This window comes from Enhydra lutris, unplaced genomic scaffold (assembly GCF_002288905.1).
Source record: "Enhydra lutris kenyoni isolate GAN:26980312 unplaced genomic scaffold, ASM228890v2 scaffoldscaffold7, whole genome shotgun sequence".
In the NCBI taxonomy this organism is placed as follows: domain Eukaryota; kingdom Metazoa; phylum Chordata; class Mammalia; order Carnivora; family Mustelidae; genus Enhydra; species Enhydra lutris.
The window spans coordinates 505,483-530,926 of NW_019154091.1; the positions used below are offsets into that span (position 1 = coordinate 505,483).

Consider the following 25,444-nt stretch of genomic DNA (forward strand, 5'->3'; position numbering starts at 1 on the left):
GGCCCCGTCCTCGCAGAGCATCAAAGCTAGTGCCCATCAGCAAATCGCCCAATAATTATTCACGGTCACAGTCGCAATGAAATTTGGAAACCAAGCTCCAGGAAGACAGGGTTTCGGGTCTGTTCTATTCGCTTATGTGTCACAAGTGTCTAGAACAGAACCTGCCACAGAGCCGGTATCTATCTGGTCAATCTGGGCTGGATGAATGACCTGCTAGAAAAGAGCAAAGGGTAAGAGTGTGATGAGGGGACCTAAGCTAGTGGGGCACCAGGGAAGGCTTTCCCGCAGAAGCCACATCAAGTGGATATGAGACTGCGTAGGCGCTGCTGGGGGAGGGAATGTGAGCTGGGGGAGGGGACACGAGTGTCAGGACTGAGAAGCCTCCCCTTGGGTGTGGACAGGGGCAGGCAGGGGCCAGATGGTGCAGAGCCACCATTTGGGATGTTTTTTGAAGCCTGCCCAGCCCCGCCCCACCCCACCCCTCTACACAAAAAGAAATCCAAATTAAGACAGTAGAGGGAGAGGGGAAACATGCCGCCCCCCCCCCGCCACTGTGTTCTTCCCCTTCCAAGGCCACTAAGTAATTAAAAATCATTTGATGATATATATCCATAGAATAATGTATGCTTTCTCCTAATTGTTTAATAGATGGCAGTGAAATAAGCATGAATTACTGCCCCAAATGGAATATTCGTCAAGAAGAAGGATGAGCCATGACCGCTTGGTGCTCCCATTGAACTCGGGAGCAACAAAATAGTTCAAGCTTTAGGAAAGAGAGCACAACACAAAACAGAAGGCAGCCCCCTCCTCCTGCTTCCTGGCAAAGCCCAGACGCTTTCATGCCATTCATGCGCTTATTCCTGGATGCAAGAGCTCTCCTCCTCCTGCCAGCGGTCACGCTGTGATGAAAAATGAGGGATGAGGGACAAGGGACGGCCTCAGCCTGACAAAGCCAATGATAAAGAGAAGAGTTTCCCCACGGGTCCCAGAGAACCACAGTTTCAACGCCACCCCCGGTGTCACCGGGAGGCCCACAGCCAGCGCCTACATTTCCTAGCTTACAGGGACACCCTTCATGTCACCTATCACTTCAGTGTGCTGGGAAATGGGCAGGGTGTTCGTGGGCTCCCCAAGAGGGGTGAGGAAGAGTGGGTGCTGTCTGCACAGAGCCATCGCCAGCCCTGGACGCAGCTGGAGGGTGACTGAGGGACCTGGGGTCCTTTCAGAGAAGAAACCTGGAAGAGGACAGCACAATTTCGTCTGAGCCAATTAGGCTAGGGTACCAACCCGAGGAGCAGCAGCAGCGGGGAGGTTTCCAGACAAGCTCCGCCTCCCTCCAACTGTCAGCTCCACCCCTTGTCAATTTCTGACATTCCCCGGCCAGGGACTCCCTCCCTCCTCTGCACTGCGTTTCCGGGGCCCTGACCCCTAACAGGACATACTTGGAAGCCCAGACTCCCTCTTCGGTTCAGTAGCTCTTACCTCCTTCGGCTCAGCGCTGCCCTTGCACAGAATTCCACCTGAGCTGGACAAGTCTCTCTGGGGAGCAACTGGGGGCAAGGACTTGGGTGTTTTAAATCCCAGGCTTCAACGCTGAGCACACAGTGGGCACCTCCTGAAGAATCAGAAGCCTCACCCCTGTAACTCTGCTTACACTGTGTCTCCCCTTCCATCTCCCATCATCACTTCCAAGGCTCTCTGTCCTACACTTGCGGCACACACCACCTTCCCAGGGCGGAAGAAAGAAAGACGCCGGAACTGGGAGCCCTTGCAAGCTCCCAGACCCACCTCCCCCCATCCACACCTACCCCCCAATATACACACCTCTCACTGTGGACATCTCTGGGACTGGATCTGAATGCACAGTCTGCTGTGTGACATAAGAACCCGTGCCTGCATCTGTCCTCCTGCAGCTCCAACTTACAACCCATCCAGACAAGACAAGAATTTTGTGCAAGGGACTTGAATAAGGATGCTTCCTGGAAGGCAGGGACATGATGTAAGAAGTCACCCTTGGTGCAACACTCTGCTGTCACCACCTTGAGACTCTTAATTCCTAACAATATTTTATCCAGAGGCCCCGCAAATAATGTAGCCAGTCCTGGAAAGAAGAGAGGAGAAACGAAGAAGACCAGCAAGGATAGAATTTCAGGCTCAGTACCAGTCTTGCACCCAATCCCGCAGGGAGCTCAGAAGCATGACTTCACTCCTCTGAACTTGTGTGACTTGAGGTTAAGGGCTGCCCAGGAAGAGGTTAAGCTCCTCGATTCTTCTCCATGTCCGTGCAGGGGCAAAAGTAACTCCAGTAGCCCAAATTCAGCCTCAGAAGCAAGTAACAGGTGTGGCCGTAAAACCCAAGCACCTAGAAGTGGGAGGATGGGCGCCCAGACAGTGGAAGGGGACCAGAGGGGGTCTGGGCAGAGCTCCAACAGTATCTACTAGCACTGTCGATAAGATCACTCAAGTTGAATGATGGGATGCAAAATATGAAGGCTACAGAAGAGCAGATGATTTGCCCTAGGTGACCCGACCGAAAGGGATTTCCATGAAGCCACTCTCCTCCAAAGACAGAAGCTGTCATCCTTTCTCCCTGCCAGCCAGGGCTCATAAACACACCACCATGAACTCACCTCCCTGCCTCACCTTGCTGCGTCTTCCTACGTTTGGTTAACAGCATCCCAGATCGAGCAACTAACTGATGCTTAACGCTCTCCGGCAGTCTGCACACATCCCGTGGCAAATTTCCATGAACGCCTCCTACGAGCCACATTGCGCGACTGTGTGTTCACACGACTATGGGTCTCCCTGGGGTCACCGGGGACCCTTCTTTTTAAACTGAGCCCAACTAGGATCCCATTTCAAGAGACAGCCGTTCTTTAGGTCAGACCGAAATTGTGGGGTCCAACTGCCTACATAAGTTGCCTAGCTATCCAAGTTAGGTCCATTCCTCCATATTTGGGGACGTCAATCTTGATTCAAATTCCTGATCGAACGGATATCTAAGCTTTTCAAGGAGACAAGAACATCATTATTTGCCTTGAGAGGTTTTCAGGAAAGAAATTAAAGGGAGGGCACATGCACCCACTTATATCCAATTTGCTTGAGTAAGCTGACACAGTTTTCCATCTGCTTTGCCCATTTTTGCCCAGAGGAGGAGGAGACGCTGCCGGCTTCCTTTTTAGAGATACAATTTACCAAGCTCGTTGACGTTCTCCTGTCTCTTTCCCCTTTAGCCCGGCTTCTCAGATTTCCTTTCCAGCCAGGTGGTGGATTGTATTTCTAAACTCAGATGCCACTGGCTCCGTTGGGGATCACCATCATTTTTATGGTTGTAACAGCTAACATTTACTGAGTACTCACCACCTGCCAGGAACTGTTTTATGCATTTAACATAAATTAACTCATTTAATCTTAACGGTAAAACCTATGAAGCGGGCACTGCCATTACTCCTACTTTACAGATGAGATAACGGTGGCACAGAGCGGTAAAGCAACTCACCCAAGGCCACACAGCTACAGGAGTGGTCAGAAATCTAAGACGGTCCCTGTTGATCCTTGCCCACAGTAGTAGGCATGTCCTGTATAATCCTCTCCCTTTGGGGTGCACAGGACCTGGGCGTATGATGGACTGTCACTCCCGTGGTTACATATTGTATATGGCAAGGGCACAGGGATTCTGCAGATGTAATTAAGATCCTTAATCAGTTGACTGTGTGTTAATCAAAAAGGATGCTCTCCTGGATGGGCCTGTCCTAATCAGAGATGCATTTTAAAGAGGGCTTATACTTTCTCTGAACTCAGACAGACTCTCCTGCTGGTCTGGAAAGACCAAGCTGCTGTGATTTCTACAGCTACAAGGAAATGAATTCTACCAAGAACCGTGAGAGCTTGGGAGGAGACCCAAGCCGAGCCTTACAGGGGACCCCAATCCTGGAGGACACCTGGATTGCTGCATGAGCCGAGGACCCAGCTAGGCCTGCCCAGACTCCTGAATATGAAAACTGTGGGACAGTCGATGTGAATTGTCGTAAACTGCTAAGTTTGTGGTGATTTGCTACGTAAAACAAATAGAACTAGTAGGGGGCAAGGCTGGGCTACAAACCCACAGAGCCTGACTCTAGAGTTCTCACGTGTTACCCTTTTCTGTTTGCCACTCTAGATCTGGAACCTGGGGTGGATGAGAAAGGAGTCACTGAGCAGAATGGTCGGAACAGTCTGCTCTTACAAAGTGTCTCATTCTCACCCCATCTATCCAGCACCTGTCATGTTTCAGGAACTACAGGAGTCATAAAGCAGGCATAGAGGCAGGCAGCATGGACCCTGGCATCCAATGGGGAAGAAGGCACTCACCAAATAACATAAGAATAATTACAGTAAGCAAAGGGCTATAGAGAAGTAAAGGTGCTAAGGGAACGTGTAACGGGTCCTAAGGAACACCTTGGCCTGTGTCTGAGCAGGAATCAATCAAGCGGAAGTGAGGAGAGGGGGAAGAGCTTTCTAGGCAAAGGAAATAGCATGTACAAAGGCCCAGTGGCAGGAAAATGCAAAATGGAGGAGGAACTAAACCAGGTCCCAAATAGCTGGAAGGGAAAGAGAGTCCTGAGATGCTGAAGAGGGAGGCAGGGGCCAGCTCCACCGAATGATACTGCTCATTATAGCTGACCCTGACCATCCTCCACAAGAGCAATTCACAGCCATATTACCCAGGACAATGGAAGCACATTTCATGGAGAACTAGTGGCCCAAAGTCAAAAGCACTGCTTTCTGAGAAGGGAACTGGAAATGCTTTCAGACTCAACCAGCCCTTATAGGTTCATGTTGTGATCCTGGCAGCTGAAAATAGAAATCCTTTGCCACTTGTCTTTCCTTGCATGTAATAACACAGAGACAGTCATGGTCAGTTGCTGTGAGAGGTGGGGAGCCACCTGTAGCACGTGTCAAGCCAGAGATAAGGCCCCTCAAGGAAACTCAGGAAGAATGGGACCTTTGGGATTAAGCAAAAAGAACCGCAGTCTCCTGTCTCCTGACCTCAGGCTTACTGGCAAATGTTGGGGGCCTGAAGCTCACTGCGTCCAGCCCTGAGTCACCGGAAGAGGAGCAGCACATGTCCCAGGGCTCTTAAGAGATGGAGACTTAGAGCACTGTGCCAGGCAGCAGCGAAGGGAGTGATGGCAAGAGATGGCAGTGGGGGTAGGGGTCATCTCTTGCTGCTGTCACTTGCCAGCTGTGTGACCTACGGCAAGTTATTAACCTCTCTGAGCTTTGGCGTCATCATCTGTCACATAGCGTGTCTACATTATGGAGTTGTGATGTTTCAGATAAAGTACAGAAAACACCAGAACTACACCTGGAACAGAGAAAGCATGCAAGGAACCATGAACAACTAGAAGCACCGCTGTTATGACCAACACTCTGTATCATCACCATCATCATCGTCATCACCATCATCATCACCGTCATCATCATCATCATCATGATCACCATCATCATCACCGTCATCATCATCATCGTCATGATTACCATCATCATCACCATCATCGTCATGATGACCATCATCATCACCATCATCATCATCATCGTCATGATGACCATCATCATCACCATCATCATCATCATCGTCATGATGACCATCATCACCATCATCACCATCATCATCGTCATCACCATCATCATCACCATCATCATCACCATCATCATCATCATCGTCATGATTACCATCATCGTCATCATCATCGTCATGATTACCATCATCGTCATCATCATCGTCATGATTACCATCATCATCACCATCATCGTCATGATTACCATCATCATCACCACCATCACCATCATCATCGTCATCACCATCATCATCATGATGACCATCATCATCATCGTCATCACCATCATCATCGTCATCACCATCATCATCATCACCATCATCATCATCGTCATCACCATCATCATCGTCATCATCACCATCGCACCACCACCAACAGCAGCAGCATACCCTATCAAGTACAGAACCGGCCTTATGAACAAACTTATAAGCTTTAATCTTCCACGGTCTGAGAAATTCGAGTTAAGGATGCGTTAAACACTCAGGAGGAGAGAGAAGCCCCCCTCCCTCCAGGTCCCAAATATTGGGAGTGTTCCATTCTTGGTGGCCACGGCTATAGCAGAGAATTCAAGTCCCAAGGTCAAGGAAACATACTAATTTTGTCCACCTCACCAGTGCTCTGAACCTGGGCTCCCTAAATCATCTGTTGATTGCAGTCTGGTGCCCTAATTGGTCTGACTCTAGAGAGAAGGACGTGCTGATGTGCTAATGAGAATATTCCAGTCCTTGTGGCAGTTACAGTTTGATTTAAATTAATAAATTGGCTTCTCGTTTATTTTTTAAAATCACAGGGGGAAAAAGCCTATTCCCTGGGGCATCGCCAAGGAAATGTTGCATTTGCATCCACAAACACATTTTGACCACTCTTCGGGGCTCCCCAGGCCAGAGACGGTAATTAAAAACACAAAGCATTTGTGTGTGCTTCCCAAATGCACAGAACGCTTTCACACCCGTTTTCTGTTTTTTTTTTTCATTTGCTCTGCCTCGATCTTATAAAGTATTACACTTTCCTTGTTTCTCGGGGGTTGGGTGAATGCTGCTTTTAAGGTTAACATGAATAGACAAAAGTTCTGGTCTTTTAAAAAGAAGTTGTTAGTGACATAATTATAAGAGGGGGTGTTGGTTAGAATGAATTGTACAGAAGGCTTTATGAGGTTTTAAAAAAGCTTTTCTTATTAAAGAACTATAAAACCTCACCAAAATAGCTCAAACAAACTTGGGAGAAGGCCAGTCATAATTAGTGAAAACCTAAAATGCAGAATATTTTTTTTTTAAATGCACTTTTAATACGTGAAGTCCACATAGTAAAAAGAACCCACAGCTAATAAAGCGCCTGTGTCTTTCACAAACAAACAGGACTCCGTGAATTGGGCTGGTGTCCTTAAGGAGGGTAAATGGTCCCACTCCTCGAGCTTGGAGGGAGGAGCCTCGTACGCTCACCAGGCCTCAACTTCTTTATATGAAAAGAAATCTGCCACCACGGGAAAGGCCAGGATCATCTCTAGAGACCTTCCAGCTCTACAAAACTCGTCTTTTCTAATTACGTTCACACAAGTAATTTGCTCCTTAAATGCCTTCTTCACGGTGCAGGTGGAGGAAAGGCTACATATTCTAAATTAGCAGGGTTCAAATTAATGAGCTTTTACCGTCTTCCAGGTCGATTTGGAGATGAACGAAAATAGAAAAAGAAATGAGATCTAGTAGCACGTATTCTGACACAGAAGCGCAGGCTCACCTGGTCGATTTCCGCTGCCCGGCCAGCTGTTCAACAGAAGCCTGAGACGCGCTGCTCAGGTGTTTTGCTTTTTTCAGAAAGAAGACATCAGTCAGCTGCCCGTTGGTCCAGCAGTGGAGAGTAAAAGGATGACCGCTGGGGTCTTTGAAGAAAATGGAGACAGGCACCCCCGGGCGGAAGGATAGATATTGTTGGAAGTTCAACCAATTTTCCAGAACACTTGGGCATCTCCGATTTTTATCCCGGGGAAAAGGTTATTTCAGTGGTTTCAAAGGTTTTTGTATCACTGCTTAGAACAAGGATGGGCCTAATAACTACAGGAGCAAAGGCTGATTCTTTGGTGGGTGTTACAGACAGAAAGAACGGTGTCCTCCCCAAATCTGTTTGCTGGAGCCCTAAACCCCCCAGTGGGACTGGATCTGGAGACGGGGCCTTTACAGAGGTAACGAGTTTAAAAGGAGTCATAAGGATGGGGCCCTCATCCCTTAGGAATCAGTATCCTTAGAAGGAGAGACACCAGATCCCTTTCTCCCCTCTCTGCTTGCACGGAGAAAAGGCCACGAGAGGCGGACAGGGGTCTGGATGCCAGGAAGAGGCCTCACCAGACCTTGACCCTGCTAATGCCTCCATCTTGGACTTGCAGCCTCAGGCCAAAACGTCCATTGTGGGAGGCCGCCACTCTGGGCGGTGCCTTGGGACAGAAGCCCTCGCTGACTAATCCCCCCGGGGAACATGCGGTAACACGGTACTCGCTGAAAACGAGCCCGGGCGAGAGTACCAGGCCCCGGCTGAGGACTCCAGGTGCAGCATCCTGCTTAATTCTCATGCCAGCCACAAGGTGCTGTCGGGATCCCTGCTTTCCATGAATTACTGGCTTTATTGGTTGGTTTGTTCATTCCCTCGTCCCCTTCACTCACTCACTCGACATACCTCTGGCAAGCACCGCACTTGTAACTTTCTACAGTTACAAGTTACAGAATGGCTTGGATTCCAAGAAGGCCTATAATGGACACCAAACGCGCGGCCCACGTGGCCTCGATGTGACCCTGAGACCACACACACGCTCAGTCCTGAGGGATCGGGGTGTCGCCTCTTACCGTCCCATCTTCCTTGCTGCAACAGCCTCTTCATACCCATTGTTTTAAACCACCTCCGTCCTTTTTCTTCTCCTGCCAATTATGCACTGACCCCTTTTTAGACCTCAAAATTGAGGTTTGCATGTAATTGCTCTGACAATTCCCTCAGTATCGAGGCCGAGACTGAGCGCATCTTAATGAGATGCATAATTGCTTGCACAATGCTTTCTGTTCACTAACCGTTCTGTGATTCAGCTCAGTAATTCATTTACCACCCATCTTCCTCCATAAAGCCTTCAGGTTCCCCTTCTCCAGCCTGAGACACTGAGAGCGAGCGCTGTATTTCCCTGGAGTCCCCATTCATCACAGTCATTCTGCTCCTTTGCAATTTCCAGCATGGAGACCCGTTCATGCTACACCTAAGGCATCTGTTGCTTGAGACACTTGGCGTGGCAGTGGACAGGACCTTCGAGAGGCTGGTGCAATTCTCCAATCCCAAAATAAGATGTTCATCATCATCGTCACTGAAAGTAAATAAGCCTCTCCTGACTTCGTCAGGCAACAGCCGACGGAGAGCCGGTGGCCAGCACAGAGCATTGGACACCACGTGCACGGTCATCTACCAGCGGCAGCCTGGGCCACGAATGCACACCAGCAGCAAAATGTTAACACCCACATTAGGCTTGGTACTGGAGTTTACACATCGCTCCCATCGTCTACACCATCGCGGGAGACAGAGGAACCAGCATTATTTCCACCTCCAGGGGTAAAAGACCTGTGCCCTGGCGGAGAGGGGGGGGGGGGGGGGGGGGCTACGGGACTTGCTCAGGAACACCCTTGTGGTATGGCAAAGCTGGGACTTTGAACTTGGGGCTTCCAGCTCTCAGCCTTGTCCAAAGGCCACCCATGAACCAAATCCAGCTCCGTGTAGTCATTTATACGTGGTCTAGGGCTGTGTTCACCCTGCGGCCGCATGGCCGATCTGTCACAACGGAGACCTACAACGCTCCCCATCCAGGAAACAGATGTGGACCTGAGCTAGAACTTCAGGAACCGCCTTGGTTTAGTACTTTAGAATGATCCGGCAGAATGAGGTGGCTTTGGGGTGCCTTGACTCTTCGTATGTGGGCAACCCTGGAGTGAGCACTGAACTGGGAGTCAATGGACCCTGCCTATGGCTGTGGGGGTTACTGGCGATGGTGCACATGGACACACCCCCTTCTAGGTGCCTGGCCTTGTTCTATCATTTTATTGTGTCTTTAAATGTGTCTTCATTTAGTCCTTGCAACAACTCCCCTGAGGCACCTACTGGATTATCCCTATGCGGACAGAAGAGGAAACCGAGGCACAGATAGGTTAAGTAACTCGCCTGAGGTCCCCCAGCCAGTGCTGGCAGGGCTGTCTGCCCTACACCAGCTCACTCCACTACTCCCTCCTGGAAACTGGACTTTAAAGTGTGGCCTCATCTCAGTTTGTTAAGAGCCTTAACAATACCGGCCAAGTCCCTTCTGCCCCGTGAGGTTCTAGGGATTAGGATGTGGACATCTTTTGTGGGGTTGTTCTGCCTACCACAGTTTAGGACGCAAGTTAACTCCAAGCCACCTGCTGTGACTGCCCCTGGGTCAAGGGCAAAGTCAAGGACAGCACAAGAGAGGGAGAACGGAGGTCTGCCCTGGTTCCCTTAATGGGGTTCTGCAGCCCCTGCTGTACACACTCACTTGAGCTTGAGGCTGGCTTGACTTTGATCCCCCAAACAGATCCTTTCCCCAGGCCACGATTAAGGTGTCCACCCCCCTCCCCGGAACTGATGGGTACAATCTGAGGACTTTCCCAGGATCCCACCAGGTAAAGCTTGAGATCAGAAGCACAGCCACCTTCCAAGATTTGCACTGGATTTGGACACTGCTATTTAGCAAGTTAAATTTGAAGAGCAGAACAGATGAAGACAAGCAGACAAGCACGGTTTCTTCGGCTCAAGAAAGCCGCCCCCCCCCACTAATGGGTTAACGAATGGTAACAATTTGCCAGGGGCTGTTTATCTTACAAGATGCTTATCACTTCTTCCTCTCTGAGTTACACCATGTACCCTGGGGAGGGAAACTCCATTATTAATTGCAATGGACTCTCATTCTCCCAGCTCCTGGTTCTTATTTCAAGATTGGGAGGCTTAAATCCCAGTATTTTTTTTACTTTTAGCAAAAAGAAAATTGCAGTGTTATATGCTCTTCTCTGATAAGACAATAAACAAACCAACCAACACAATATGCTCATTTTTCCACCTGCTCAAGAAAAACGGCACTTGGCTATAAGTGGGGGGCAGGAAATCAGTTCCTCTAGATCCTTCTCATTAAGAAAGGAGTTGGCAAATTATTTCTCCTATACTGATCTCTTAAGATCTCAATTTTGAAGAGAGCGATGAATCTGCCCATTTTTTGGCTCTGGTTGGAGGGATGTTAGAAGAGAAGGCTACTGATTAACAAGAGACTTGGAGATTATCTGTGGATTTCTCTTTCCTATTCAGTCCCTTTCCCCCAGGACCATGAATAATTGGATGTCAGCTGCTTCTGAACTCCCCTAGTATCTGCCAATTCCTTTAAAAAGTCACATTTCTTTTCAGACACCAGCTCATTTATGCTGTAAACTGGAGGAAAACCTACTGAGAGCCAAGGCTGAGATTCTCAACGGAGATTAACCACTCTACGAACAAGAGAGACTCAAGGCCGAGAGCAGAAAGTGGAGGTGCCCTTTGTAAGCCAGTCTAAGTGGTGACAAAACACTTTTGAGGGACATGTCCCACGACAGCCTCCTGATTTCCAAATGTCACTCTAGCATGCAATTTCCCTATAAAATGAGATAAGACTTTCAAGCCGCTCCAGGAGTCCTGGAATGAAGGTGCTCTGAGAATAGTAATTACAGAATTATGAGGCTGTGGATGGTTGGGCTCACTTATTAGCGGAGGGACCGGCTTTCTCAGATTCAGATTTGCCCCTCTGCAAAGATTACAAGTTGTCTCTCGTTCATGGAGTTCCAGGTTGCTCTTGAAAAGTGGAACCCAGAATGTTCCTCCTGCAAAACCCAAGAGCTCAGTGTGAGTTTAATTCCTTAGCCTTGGTGATAAATGAGTGGGGGGGCGAGTTAACCCTTTTGTACAATTCCATCAGCTGTTGCTGGTTAAACAGGTCTCCGGAAAAGAAGAATGAACTGGGGAGAACACTGCAGATGGTCACCGTGTCTCAGCAGGGAAGTGCTCAAACGAGGAACACCCAAAACAGCCTCCCAACCCTTACCCCCACGGAAGAAGTCCCCAGCAGTTTCCCTATCTCCGGCACCATCTCTGGCCTGAGCAATCTTGATCCTGGTTCAAGGATAATCTGTTGACTCATAAGGGGTGGGGGTGGGGGGGACGGCGAGGGGTGCCTGCGTGAGTTTCTGCAAGAGGTCTCGAAGCCTGGAAGTAGAGAGAAGTCATGGGCTCTGGATACAGATGCACAGAGCCCCCACAATTCTTGCTCCAAGCACTGCCTCCTGCCCTAGACCCGGCTTCCCCCGGCTGCGCCTGGAGCACTGCGATCCTCCCGGCACTGAGTCCCTGCTGACCAGAGATGGAGGGCAGGCTTGTTAGTAGTGGTAGCCGGCGTTAGTGGATACTATCCTATACCTTGACACAAGTCAACTCATTACATTCTCCTAACAGTTCAAAGAGGCAGGTACTGCTGTTACCCCCATTACACGGATAAGGACACTGAGGCATCCAGCATTTAGGAATCAACCCAAGGTGCCTCTGCCAGTAAGCGGGGCTTCAAAGCGAGGCAGCCCGATTAGGAGAATGCCGGTTTTCACTGCTGTGCTATGTGGCCTCTTTAGCTAAAGGTAAATAAATTATTCCCACATACCTGGCGAGGCAATTGAAGCCCCAGGACATTGAGGTATTTGCCCAAGATCCCACCGCTGATAAGTGAAAAAAGGCAGAATTTCAACTCAGGACTTACTGCTCTAAATTCCTTTCTCCTCCCATTAAAACCACATCGTTTGAGATCTGTTGCATGTGGCAGGGAGGGCGATGGGGGTGGGGGATGCCTAAAAAACATCATTTGCAAATAAAGGCCTGAATGGGAGGGGCTGCAGTTTGTAGGGCCCATTTGGGCTCCTCCTGACTGTTCCTTAACAAACTGAGGTCAGGAACAGCCCAACCAAAGAAGAGAACAAACCTGGACTCTGGCCACCCAAAGGAGCCCACCGCCTCCCTCTAAGCGTGCAAATCCCCTTCACCCAGGGACGAGGCATCCAGGAAGGATGGGGCTGCCTTTTTTTTTTTTTTTTTTTTTATGTGATAAGCTCAGAAGTTAAGAGAGTTTTTTGTTCTTTTGTTTTTCTAAGCTTTTATTTATTTGACACAGAGAGAGATCACAAGTAGGCAGAGAGGCAGACAGAGAGGAGAGGAAGCAGGCTCCCCGCTGAGCAGGGAGCCTGATGCAGGGCTTGATCCCAGGACCCTGGGATCATGACCTGAGCAGATGGCAGAGGCTTTAACCCACTGAGCCACCCAGGCATCCAATGGGGCTGCCTTTTAAAGGCACCGCACCCTGTTTCGTTTCTCCCTGAGTTGAGCCCCTTAGGAATATTTAAAGCCCCCAGAGGTACCGCAAGGCTGGCGATCTAGCTAGCCCACCACGGGGCTCTGGGTCCCTGCCACGGACAAGCACCCCACGCTGCACAAACACAGCTTCTACATCCTAAGTTTTCTGAAATCAAAAGCGTGCCAGGCTCCGGGAGAGGTAAGGACCGCTTGCTTCCGCTTTCCCAGTCTCCAAAACCCATGCCCTTGTCCCTTGTTATCCAATGCACTGGACCCATGCTGCTTCTAGGAGCCCCCAGGAGGGGGCTGTTTGCTCAAAAGCCTTCGCCAGTTCCCCCCAGGTGCAAACTGTGCATTTCTAACAAGCTCCTCAGGGGATGCCAAGACCGCTGGCCCGTGGACCCAGCTTTGAGTAGTACAAGCCCAGAGTCTGAGCTTTGGGACTTGTTACAGTGCCTTTTGTGATGCTCCAGGGCAGCCAAAGCAGAGAACCCAAGCTTTGAAGATGGGAGTTCCCTTCTCACAGGTAGAAGACAGTCCAGCTAAACGGAGCTCTTTCTTCCAAGTGATCTGAACTTGGACTTGCTCAGTCCAGGGATCATGTGCGCCTTTCCAGCTTTTGTGCATGAATAACAGTAACAGCAACAGACAGCAAACACTGGTGTTGGCCTCACTGATGAAGTGTTTGCAGCATCTGGATTCATTTAATCCTCACGAGAAGCCTAGGAGGCAGGGGCCAATATTATCCTCATTTTGCACGTGAGGAAATGGGCACGGAGCAGGTCAGGAGCTTTCCCAAGTCAGGGGGTGGCCCCGGGACTCCCGCCCAGGTGGGCCAGTTCCAAGCCCCATGCTCCTGACCACCTCTAGGCTGTGTGGCCTCAGACGCTCCGCTTTTTCTCAGAGCTTTGCCCCGAACACCAGGGCAGGACTCGAGGCTGGGTCCAAGCGAGCCCTGAACCTGCTCGGCTCTCATAAACGGAGCTCTGCACCGGCAGATCGGCCTTGTACCCACAGCTAGATCCGTGGGTATTCCTGCAGGGAACATGCTGGAGACTGAACAGACGGTCAGAGCCATTTCTCCAATACTTGGAATGACTGCCAGACAGTATACTGGCTGTTGTGTGGCTTTAAAGCCCTGATTTAAGACGAAGAAAAATAAATGTTGCAAAGGCCGTTTTAGGCAGCACCAGAGTCTGCCCGAGCGGCACGCCCCTGTGGTGTATTCCGGAATGGCCAGCTTCTCTCCAGGGCTGCCCCACACCTGCCAAGACGGGGAGGAGGCCAACCCGGCGGGGCCGTCCCCACGTGGTCATGTAGATACCGAGCATGGAAGATGGCTGGAGGCACTGGAGCTGCCAACCTTTCTAGAAGTCAGGAGCCACGGAGGACCCTGTTCTTCCCAAATCCTTGGCCTGTTCGTCCTAACCAGAGGGGCATGGGAAGATCGGATGCCCACCCAGGAGGGACAATGATTTTAGTCCCTTGAAAGTGAGCACATCCTTTCCCCTTTGTGGGTTTGCTAACTGTGCAGGGAGCTGGGAGCAGGCTGTCCCTCCGTGGACCACCCCCCTCCCCTGTGCCCTGACTGGGGCTGTGCACACACACAAGCACATGTGTGTACTCACACCTAGTCTAGGTCCATGATCCCATCTGATTATGCTACTCCAGCACCGGGCGCTGACCTGAAATAGTATTTCATCCTGTAATGGTCAGTTTATGGGCGACGCACCTGTCAGAGTCGACACTAACAGGGGGCAAGGGTCTTAGTCCTCAGAGTCCCAGCTTCTAGAAAGTGCTATGCACAGAGCAGGGTTTACGGATTGCCTTGTGTACCCTCCCACACACACACAGCCATATGTTGAAGCCTAACCCCTGGTACATTTGAATGTGGCTTTATTTGGAAATAGGGTCATTGCAGATGTAATTAATGAAGTCCTACCAGAGTACGTGGCCCCCGATCCAATAGGATTCAAATCCTTTTAAGAAAGGGAAATTTGGATGCACGTGCATGCGCGCGCATGCGCGCGCGCGCACACACACACACACACACACACACACACACACACACACACACACACGGAGAACACCACATGAGGGGAAAAACAGAGCCTGAGGGGACACTCCTACAAGTGAGACAAAGGTTGCCAACAAACCACCAGAAGCTGGGAAAGGGGAATGAAACAGGTTCTCCCTCGCGGGCTCTCAGAAGGAACCAACCCTGCCAACACCTTGATCTTGGACTTCTGGCCTCCAGCGCTGTGAGACATGAAGTTTCGGTTGTGAGCCCCCCAGTCTGCAGCCTCAGCAAACTACCCCAGTAGGTACACAGAGGTGGGGGGGGGAGGGAGGGGAACCAAGGAATTTCAGCTCCATTTCAATCAATGCACGTTTACTGAGTGCTGCTTGTGCCACAGGCCATGGGAGGAGGAGGAAAGGAGGGAGGACAAGAGGGAAGAAAGAAACAGGGCTGGATGTCGACCAAGTAATGAGGGAGGGTGAGATCTGGCTTGAGGAATCCGCACCCCCGCCCCCCCGCATTCCTCTCAGGCTGAAGCTCGCTTTCCCCGGTTCCTTCAGGCACCGGGCCCCTGAACCTGTTCTCTCCTACCTCACACACGGACACGTGCTGGCCTCCAGAAAGACTCTAACCAGATGCAAGGTGAGATGGAAATGATCGATACCTTCCTAAGCATCACCCCTTCCATGGTACTTGTACACAAAAATGTTTTTAGGGGAGACACAAGCATCGGCTTGCCTTGGAGACATACTCTCTGGATCAGGGACATCACTTGACCCCAGGAGACCTCCTGCCTTCGTGGAAGCCCCGATCACCCCCTCAGCCCGAATGTCCACATACCAGACTTGCTCAAAGCACAGTCAAGCCGCTCCCCTCACTGCCCAAACCCCTGGTGAGCCCCTCTTCTGTAGCTGGCCCGAACCAGCCAGCCCGTGAACAAGACACAGCCCCTGCCTTCAAGGGGCTCAAGGCCGAGTAACATCATTTCAGATGCACAGGCTGAGTGTCCCAAACGAGGGAAATGTGGGCACGGGGTGGTGAGAGGGCATATTAGAGGACTGCACTGTCCAATAGGACAGTCAGCAGCCACATGTGTATCACTGAGCTGATGACATACAACCAGTCTGAGCTGAGCTATGTTGTGTCAAATACACATCAGACTTCAAAGACTTAGTACAAAAACAAGAGCGTAAAAAATCTCATTATTGTTTTAATTTTAAAGTAGGCTCCACATCCCACGTGGGGCTTGAACTCATGACCCTGAGATCAAGAGTCACATGCTCTACTGACTGAACCAGCCAGGTGCCCTAAGACCACAAAATATCCTAATAATTTTATATTGAGTACAATTTTATATTGGATGTACTGGGCTAAATAAAATATACCACTAAAATGAACCTCACCTGTTTTAACTTTTCAAAATGTGTTAGCTAGAAAATTTCAAATTATATATGTAAGTCATGTTTATTCCTGGTAGGTAGCACCATTCTGGAAGGACATTTAACCTGAGCTTGAGGAGAAAAAAAATCAGGGAGAGCTTCCTGAAAGATGTTTCATCTGAGATAATTAAACAAACAAACAAACAAACAAACAAAAAAAACCAGCATTGATTGAATAACTTGCCATTTGCCCAGAACTTTTCATATACTTTTTAAATTATTATTATTTTTTTAATTTGACAGAGAGAGAGATCACAAGGAGGCAGAGAGGCAGGCAGAGAGAGAGGGGGAAGCAGGCTCCCTACTGAGCAGAGAGCCCAATGCGGGGCTCGATCCCAGGACCCTGAGATCATGACCTGAGCCGAAGGCAGAGGCTTAACTCACTGAGCCACCCAGGCTCCCCTTTTCATATACTTTCTAATTTAATCTTTAATAACTAAACTGTTATTTGGTTCCTTCTTTTTTTTTTTTTTTTTTTAAGATTTCTTTCTTTATTGGGGGTTGGGCAGAAGGAGAGGGAGAAAGAAACTTAAGCAGACTCCACACTGAGTGCAGAGCTCTGCTTGGGGCCGGACCCAGGGCTCAATCTCACACCCCTGAGATCATGACCCTTGAGACCATGACCTGAGTCAAAACCGAGTTGGACACTTAACCAACTGCGCCATCCAGACGCCCCTTTATTCCTTCTTTATAAATAAGGTCTCCAGTGCTAGAAAACTTTAACTGTTTGCCATGATTTCACCGTAATTAGTGGTGAAGATGGGTTGGAAAGCCTGCTCCCCACCAGATGTGCAGGCCCACTTCACCATCGGGAAGGGAGGTGGGAGAGGGGGCAGGAGACAATGCCCACCCCCACCCAGGTCTCTCCAACAGAGAAGGTGAGAACAAGCCAGGGCTTAGTATCAGCCCTACATATCTGACAAGGTTCAAATCCAAATGGCTGAGAAGCTACTTGAGTCGTGTAATTTACAGAAAAATCGAATTATGTAAAAGTCTCTTATAATTGAGGGTAATTTAGGAAATAACTTTCTGAAAATGGCAGATTTTACAGCTGTGTTGCCATACAGAAATTGCCGAGGTCACTTTGTCATTCGGATGCCCTTCTCTGGCTGAAAGAGGCCAGACTGCGGTCACACAGACTGACACAGAAAAACCCCATTAAGGCACTGAGCTCACTACCTAGGTTTGAATATACGGCGTCAAACGAGGCTTCAAGGAACGGACCAACGGCCTATAAAGATGGGCTGAGTGCAACATGGATGAAGCCATGGGCTCAATGGCATCACACAGAGAGGGGGTCTACGTTAGCTACTACTGAAGCACTTCACTAGGGACGGGCGGTATGACAATAAAGGAGAGGTTTAAACCCAGTAGCCCTCTCTGCCATGGTCCGGGCTATGGGCTGAGTGTACAGGTACCCACACACACACCACACACAGAGAGGCACCCACGGCCTTACCCACCAGCATGTCCAGGCTCTTTATAACAGAGTCAACCAGACATGTCACATAAATCAAAATTTTTAGGAAGTGCCCATGATGAACAGCTAGTAGCTTCCAAGCAAGAGGAAATCATTCTAGCTTATTATTATTCAACAAAACTCCAAGTGTGCACCTGCAAAGTGTCCAAGCCTATAATATAGGGGACCAGCATGGCCCAGACCCTGTAAGAGAAGTCCCAGGTCACCTAAATTAACTCAGATCATGGTTGGCTATCAATTAACACGATTAACAACACCAACTCTTCCTGGTTACAATCTCAGGTGCCTTTTTTTTTTTTTCAGGTGCTTTTTATACAGGATTTTGAAACTCACAGAACTCCAGGACTGTATTGTGTTCCCATTTTTTTTTTTAAGATTTTATTTATTTATTTGACAGACAGAGATCACAAGTAGGCAGACTGGCAGGCAGAGAGAGAGGAGCCAGGAGGAAGAGGCTCCCTGCTGAGCAGAGAGCCTGATGCGGAGCTCGATCCCAGGACCCTGGGATCATGACCTGAGCCGAAGGCAGAGGCTTTAACCCACTGAGCCACCCAGGCGCCCCTATTGTGTTCCAATTTTACAGATCAAGAAACCAATGCTTGGGAGGTCAAGTCATCGCCCCAGCTCATACGTCTGGGCTGGAACCCCCCCAGTGCCTTCAAGCACCCAGTTCTCTCCGCTGACCCAAATCGTGTCTGACCTAGTCCCCATCTGTCCTGGCTTGATTGGAAATCTGACCAGGGCGCCTTCCCTGGTTCAAAGAGATAGAGCAACCGGCCCCGGCAACAGAGGCGGCCCTCTGTCCCTGAGTTTTGCAATGGGCTTGCACATCTATTGTAATTTGCAATTAATAATGAAGCATTCTCCCAAGCACTGTGCGTAAGATCAAGTTCATGTAATATTTCATCTTTGCCAGCCAGCTGCCGTTCTACAAGGCTGACAGTAAGTAATATCTTTGCATAAGGAGCCGGTCCACAACTAAATCAATTAATCCCTCCTTGGCTGGTAGACAGCTGTTGGGTCAAAACAAGATAATTAGACGGACTCGTCATTTACCAGGTGGTTGGTAATGAAGGGATTAATTGCCTAGAGTTGGAAGCCGCACAATGTCTGCTCGTCCTTGCCTTCTCCAGCGAGTCCGACCATGAGCCGCAGTCTTCCCCAAACAAAAATTCCGAAGGCCGGGGGCCTCTCCTCCTTTCGCACTTGCTCAAAAGACCAGAGCTGTTCCTTGTGACGTGCCCGTCTGATGCGTGGCATGGAACAAGTCTGGGTTCTTGTCCTTATGGGGTCCAGAGTTGCATGGCTCAAATGTCCCTGACACAGGGCCGCTCCCGAAACCCTGCCTGGAGGCTCTGCCTCTTGGGTATGTCCCCATGGTGCTGGTGGAGTCCCCCCTAACTGAGGGCCTCGACTCCCGAACCCACCAGTGGAGCATGAAGGAATGTGAGTTCCAGGAGGCCGAGTGCTCAGAACTGACCCAGGGCCTTCGTAAGAAATGACAGGGAGCCGCCTCGGTGGGTATGCTTTGAGGGGCTGGTCCTGGAATGGGTTACGTAAGAACCAAAGAGTTTTGAACTCAAGGGACCCCCTACGGACCCACCAATCCAGTGCTTCTGAACACTGCCACCCCCCACAATCACCGGGCAGTTCTGAAAAACACCGACGCCCCAGCCCTATCCCAGACCCAACAACAAAAGCAGAATCTCGGGGTGGGGCCTGGGCGCTGGCCATGGTTTCAAAGCTCCCCGAGGGGTCTCCATGGGTAGCCAGGGTTGAGAACCCCATATCTCAGTCATTTTGTCAAAGAGGCCACCACAACAAGAAGGGGAGAAGCCCCACAGTTAAAAAGCAGCTTGACTCCGAAACAGCACTTGGCTGGGGAGTTGTACAGGATCTCCTCTGGGCTCCCTGGAACCACCAATCCTGCCAGCGGGTAAAGACTACACCCTCCACAAGGGTGGACAAGCCTAATCTGGGTGGGACCACCCTGTCCCTCCTGCCTTCTCTCCAACCAGCTCCCTGCATGCTCCCCACTCTGGCCACAAACCCCTCTCCAATCCCAGAACATGCCATGGATGAGTCCACGTGGGGTCCACGCTCCTACTGTTCCTCCCCTCCTTGATGCTGTTCCCTCTTCTCTGTCACATGAAGTCTGATGTGTCTTCAAAGGCCTAGCTAATGCCACCCCCTCCACAAAGCCTCCCACTTGCCCTGTACCTTAAAGGGCTGGTTACTTACCCCTGATTCTCCCATACCGGAAAAGCCTCTATTATCAGCATTTATCATGTTTGCCTACCCACATGCCTCTCCTCCCCATGCCTCTTACCCTGTTTAGCCTATAAATATGTGCAGAAGAAACAAAGCTTGGCAAGCATCGCTGAGAAGGCTATTTAGGTTGGTGCTAGAAGAGCCCCCTCCCCAGCCCCTTGGGACAGTTCAAGCTTTTATCAGTCTAATCTTAATCAAAGACCCCGACTTCCCAATTTCACCGAGACTCGCTAACCCACAGCAGAGTTTGTGAGGGTGACTCCTGCTCGCCTGGCTACCACCAAGAGACAAAGACCTCTCCAAACATCAGGTATGGGAAACAGAAAACAAAATGGCAGCCGTTTACCGGACACCTACTATGCATTCTGCATCACTCCACAAGCCTTGGCCCCTGACCTCGGGAATTTTCACGACAATCCTGAGCATCTGTCTCAGCTTGAGTCACTAGGGAAGAGAACCTCAGGGAAGCATTTTTCTCCTCCACCTGGAAAAGATGAAGGGATAGGCTCTCATCCTCCTCCTACCTCACCAGGTCGGACAGGCCCAGTGCTACCACTGCGGACCTGTGTGAGCTCCGCAAATTGCTCCGTTAACTGAACCTCAGTTGACTTATCTGAAGAATGGGGTTCAACCTTCCTTTTCAGGTTCTTGTGAAGATTCAACGAGATACGTGTAGAAATGCCTCAAACAGTGTGGTCTCACGGAGTGAAAGCAGATCACACTTTCAATGAAGAGTAACTTTGCTTCCTTGCTCCCTCTTTCGATCCTTCCTCCTGGAGCCTACCTTACAGAGAGGTAACTCTACTTTAGCATCGTGAAGACTGGACCAAATAACAGATATTTGTTTTTTCCTCAAAAAAAAAAAAAAAAAAAAAAGTTGGGAGGCCTCAAACAGTTCACCCAGAATACCACTAGATCCCTCAAACACAGACTGGCCCTCCCAGGCCCTCAGGAATGCTCATCGACAGCTGGACCTAGTGCACTCCTGCAAGCCTTCTAGACTCTGTGTTTATGAATTCCCTGGTCAGTCCCTCAGCTGCACATCTGTCTTCTTGGAACATGGTAATCACAGAGCAAGGAGAAATGCTAAAGAAAGCACCAGGCAGGGCAGGGCTGAACCACATGAGTGATGCTGTGAAGATTTCAGGGAACCCATGAGAGGACCAGGAGGTGGGCGGGGCAGGAGGACAAGCTGTCTTGCTCCCACTGGCACTCTTGGGGCAATTATGGCCCTATTGACGGCTGCCATCGAGCTCTGCCCTGCGAGTCTGAGCTGCACCGGGGCGGCCCACAGATGTGCTCGGCCCACAAATGTGCAGTTAGCAACTCCTGAACTTTTGGTGACTTGACACCCGCTGATCTGATCAGCAATTACATTTTATTTTGGGGCCAGGGAGACAACGGAGAACCAGGAAAATTATAAGACATCAGAGCACAGTTCTTCTAAGAATATCAACCATAAACTTTTTTTTAACCAATTGTTGTTTTAGTGGTTAGGGGATTCGTGAGGTCCTGAAATAATAAAACCGTGGACACAAAAATCCGATTATAGCCAACTGTCCCCCAGAGAGCTTTTTAAATCTTTGTCCAATAAAAATCTGGGTGTGATTCTGTTGTTGTTTTGCAGGGGGATGGGGTGATTCGAGCCAAGAAAACTCTGCTGGTAACAGTGAGCGGAGCATAGAGATACATGGATTTGTAGTGTGTCCTGGGTTTGAATCTTTATGCTGCTTCTTACTAGCTGTGTGGCCCTAGGCAAGCTGTGGAACTTTCCTGGCCTCAGCTCTCCCATTTGTGAAATGGGAGTGGCAGACCTCATTTGGGGCTTATCAGAAGCATTCCCTGAGATGTTTAGAACCATCGAGAAAACATCTGGTCTACAGCACTGGTACATGGTAACGAAGATGGTACCTTCTTGCTCTAACATTCGTTTCTGAGCCGAAGGCAGAGGCTTTAACCCACTGAGCCACCCAGGCTCCCCTCTAACGTTTGTTTCTTATCTACAATAAACAGTTCCTGTTCTCACCATCGTATATCAAACCCAAATAACCAATCAGCCTAAGATGGGGAAATGGCATCACTAGGAGCAGTTTGGTTTCTGGCAAAACTGATAGGCTTTGTCATCTGCCTCTGTCAGAACATCAGTCCAGGCACGGCAGCTTCAGCAGCTTGGCTGGTGGGAAAACATGACAGAGCACAACCAAGCCCAGTCGGGTCCAGAGTCTGTAAAAGTCTTGCGGACACGAAACTTAACTAAACTCAACAGGGGTAGCTGCTCCCTTCTCTCCTCTCCACGCCTAGCTCACAGCAGCCCACGGCAGCCCAAATGATCCCCAAGAGAGTGTCTCTGAGAAGCACCACTGACTGTATTTGCGTGGGAATGGAACATAATTGCAGCTTGTAAAGGAAACCAGCCTAAGAAAAAACATTCCGGGCAACATCCCGAGGAAACGGGGAGCTCTTCCTGCGGGGACATTTTCCTGGTTGCCAGAGAAGGGGGCCAGACAGCTTGCCCACGACATTCTTGATGGAGGTGACTCACCCACCTACGCCCTCACAAACGGCTCCCAGAGCTGCCTCTCCAGCCCCATTGTCCCTCCCAGGTCCTAGGCTGCTGCTAAATGAGCTTCTCACCCAGAAAACAAAACACCGCCAGAAAGAAGAGATGACCCCTACCCATGCAGGTTGTCTCTCCCTCGGTGGGTTTACAAACGGGCCAAGCTGGGTCTCCCTTTCCAGTCAACTCGCTCACGCCAGCGCTGGGACAACAAGAGGAACCAGACACGGAAGGCTAACCACACATGCCCAGCTGTCTGGTGCCCAGTGCCTGGCGCTTGTAATAGTGAAGAAATGAATGGCGTGAACAAGTGAGTGAATCCAGGAATGGACAAACTCCATAGGAGGCACTGAGCAAAGTCCATCTTCTCCGGCAAACCTGCAAGCCAGGGACTGTGAGCATCGCGTTACAAAGGACGGCAGGCGGTCTCAGAGGGGTCCAGTATCTTGCCCACACTCACATAGCTAGGGAATGAAGAAACCAGGCTCTGAACCCACGTCTGACTCTCAAGTCAAGCCTTCCAGTATGGAAACCACCCTCATGACCATGATAATGACAAATGTTTACATAGCCCTGACCCATCAGAGTTATTTTATCCTCCCCACATTCCAGAGACGAGGACTCATCACGTATTTAAGCCGCATAGCCAGCTGGAGAGGAGGTAGGGATGTGAACACACACTTTCATTCTTCCCATCACAGGTACGCAGGGGCACCGTCTACAGACCAGCCCTGTGTTAGGGGTTGGGGATACGACAGTGAGCAGCACAGACAGAGTCCATGGACCTCCTGTCCAGAAGGGGGGTGGGGTCTACTTCAGAACAAAGCTCCTCCCACGACACCATATGCAGCCCACAGAATTTCCCCAGGAAAACAGTAGTGCTTCAGCAACTGTATGTTGCAAGGGAAAATGATCTGAAACAGAGCATGTCAACAAAAAGATAGGAATGGTTTGCCTCTCAGTAGCCTGTGCGTTCCCCAACACAGCTTACCAGAAACCTTATCCCTTGTCAAGGCCAGTTCTGCTCTTCCTAAAGACGGGTATGTGAACATGTTAGGAGGCTTGCCTCTAATAATCAGATTAATTGGGCTCCAAACAAAACCCAAATAACTATTCCCTGCTGAGTCACCAGAAAACCCAATAAGGAAGCCTGGGGAGATGGGAGTCTGCAGTCACCTGGCTAACTGGGCCTGGCCACCCTGGAACGCCCAAGCAGTGGCGCTGACGAGGGAGTGGATTCACCTGGTTAGGCCACCCATGATGCACAAGCCCAGGATCCCATTTTTCCAGAAGGGAGTGTAGGTGAGAGACGGGGAAGATCTGTGGGATTAGAAAGTTCCCTCTGCGAGACCTCAGGGAATGAAGCATCTTTGAGCACCATGCTTTATCTTCCTCTACCAAGCACCTTAGTCCACAAAAATACTAAATTAAGAATTTGATACAAAAAAAAAAAGAAAGCTAAGAGACTAAGGCCAAAGCAGTACATTTTTTTCCTTTGCTCAACAACAATCAAAGGTTAGGCCACTAGTAGCTCACTTACTAGTCCTAGTATCCAGTTCCCGCAAGAGAACCAGCCTTAAAGACTCCACATCAAGACCCACACACGTCACAGAGGCCATCGCCATGGTGACCAGGCCTCTTCCCCTGGCTCCTAGCTTTCCACAAGGACATATTCCCTTGGTTGGAGCTTACTTCACTCCAAGAGAAACTCCTCACGATCAAGCTCAATTTACCATGACAGTCACTTCACAAAAAGCAACCCTCGCCCCCCACCAGAACGGAATCTTGGTACCAGCTACAGTGAGGGGGAATCCTTGGGGGACCTTGGACTTGAATGGACCGATGGAACAGGGAGACAGGTTCACCCACACGCAAACCCTCTTTGGGGGTGCTAAGGGGGACACTGCCCAGACGGCTAAGTTCAGAGCCCCATTTCTGGAACCTGTTGATGAGGGAGCAAGAGGCTGGCTAAGGACAAAGCAAAAGCTGGCACCTTGCACCCCTTCTCCCTCCGCTCCCCTCGGTAATATGTAATAGCATCCCTCAGTCACCCCTGACTGCCATAGAATAGTTAACTTGCAGAAATCACAATCCTACAAGACAGAAGTCTCCCTTGGTTTACAAATGTCCTAGAGATCTACAAACAAGTTACCTTATCAATAGCACAATTTCCAGAGGCAAATAACTCAGTTCCTCAAGCCCTAATGTCTCCCTCCCGACCATAAACAAAACTGAAGGAGGCTGAGGTAGAAGGGAACGTAAATATAGTTAAATCTCTTCTAAACCTAAATCTCACTAACAAAGACGCTTGATAGCAGGATTGTGACATCCCACCAAGAATCTCCCAACTATCTTGAAGTTAATGGCTGGCCTAAAGACAACACTGATCAAGCAGCAAGGCAAGGCCTCTGGTATCCCAGCACCTTGTAGGCCCTCTTTAGCATATGAAAGCTCCATTGAAACCTCCATTCCCCTCACCTTCCCCCAACCGCCAGGTACATAACCTGCCATCCCTCACAACCCGGGGCAGCAGCTCTTCCTGCCCACAGGTCTTGTCCCCATGCTTTAATAAACCACCATTTTGCACCAAAGATGTCTGAAGAATTCTTTCTTGGTCATCGGCTCCGGACCTCCGCCCACCAAAGCTCACCTAGGTTCTAGAACTTCATCACTGTGACTATATGGATCTCA

The 25,444-nt window shown here is 49.8% G+C and overlaps 1 protein-coding gene across 2 annotated transcripts in view; it reads right to left on the reverse strand.

The window, feature by feature from the left end:
- The window catches only part of LOC111142167 (carbohydrate sulfotransferase 11), a 254,141-nt gene that overhangs the window by 107,938 nt on the left and 120,759 nt on the right, over nt 1-25,444 (reverse strand). The gene's annotated exons all lie outside the window — the stretch shown is intronic.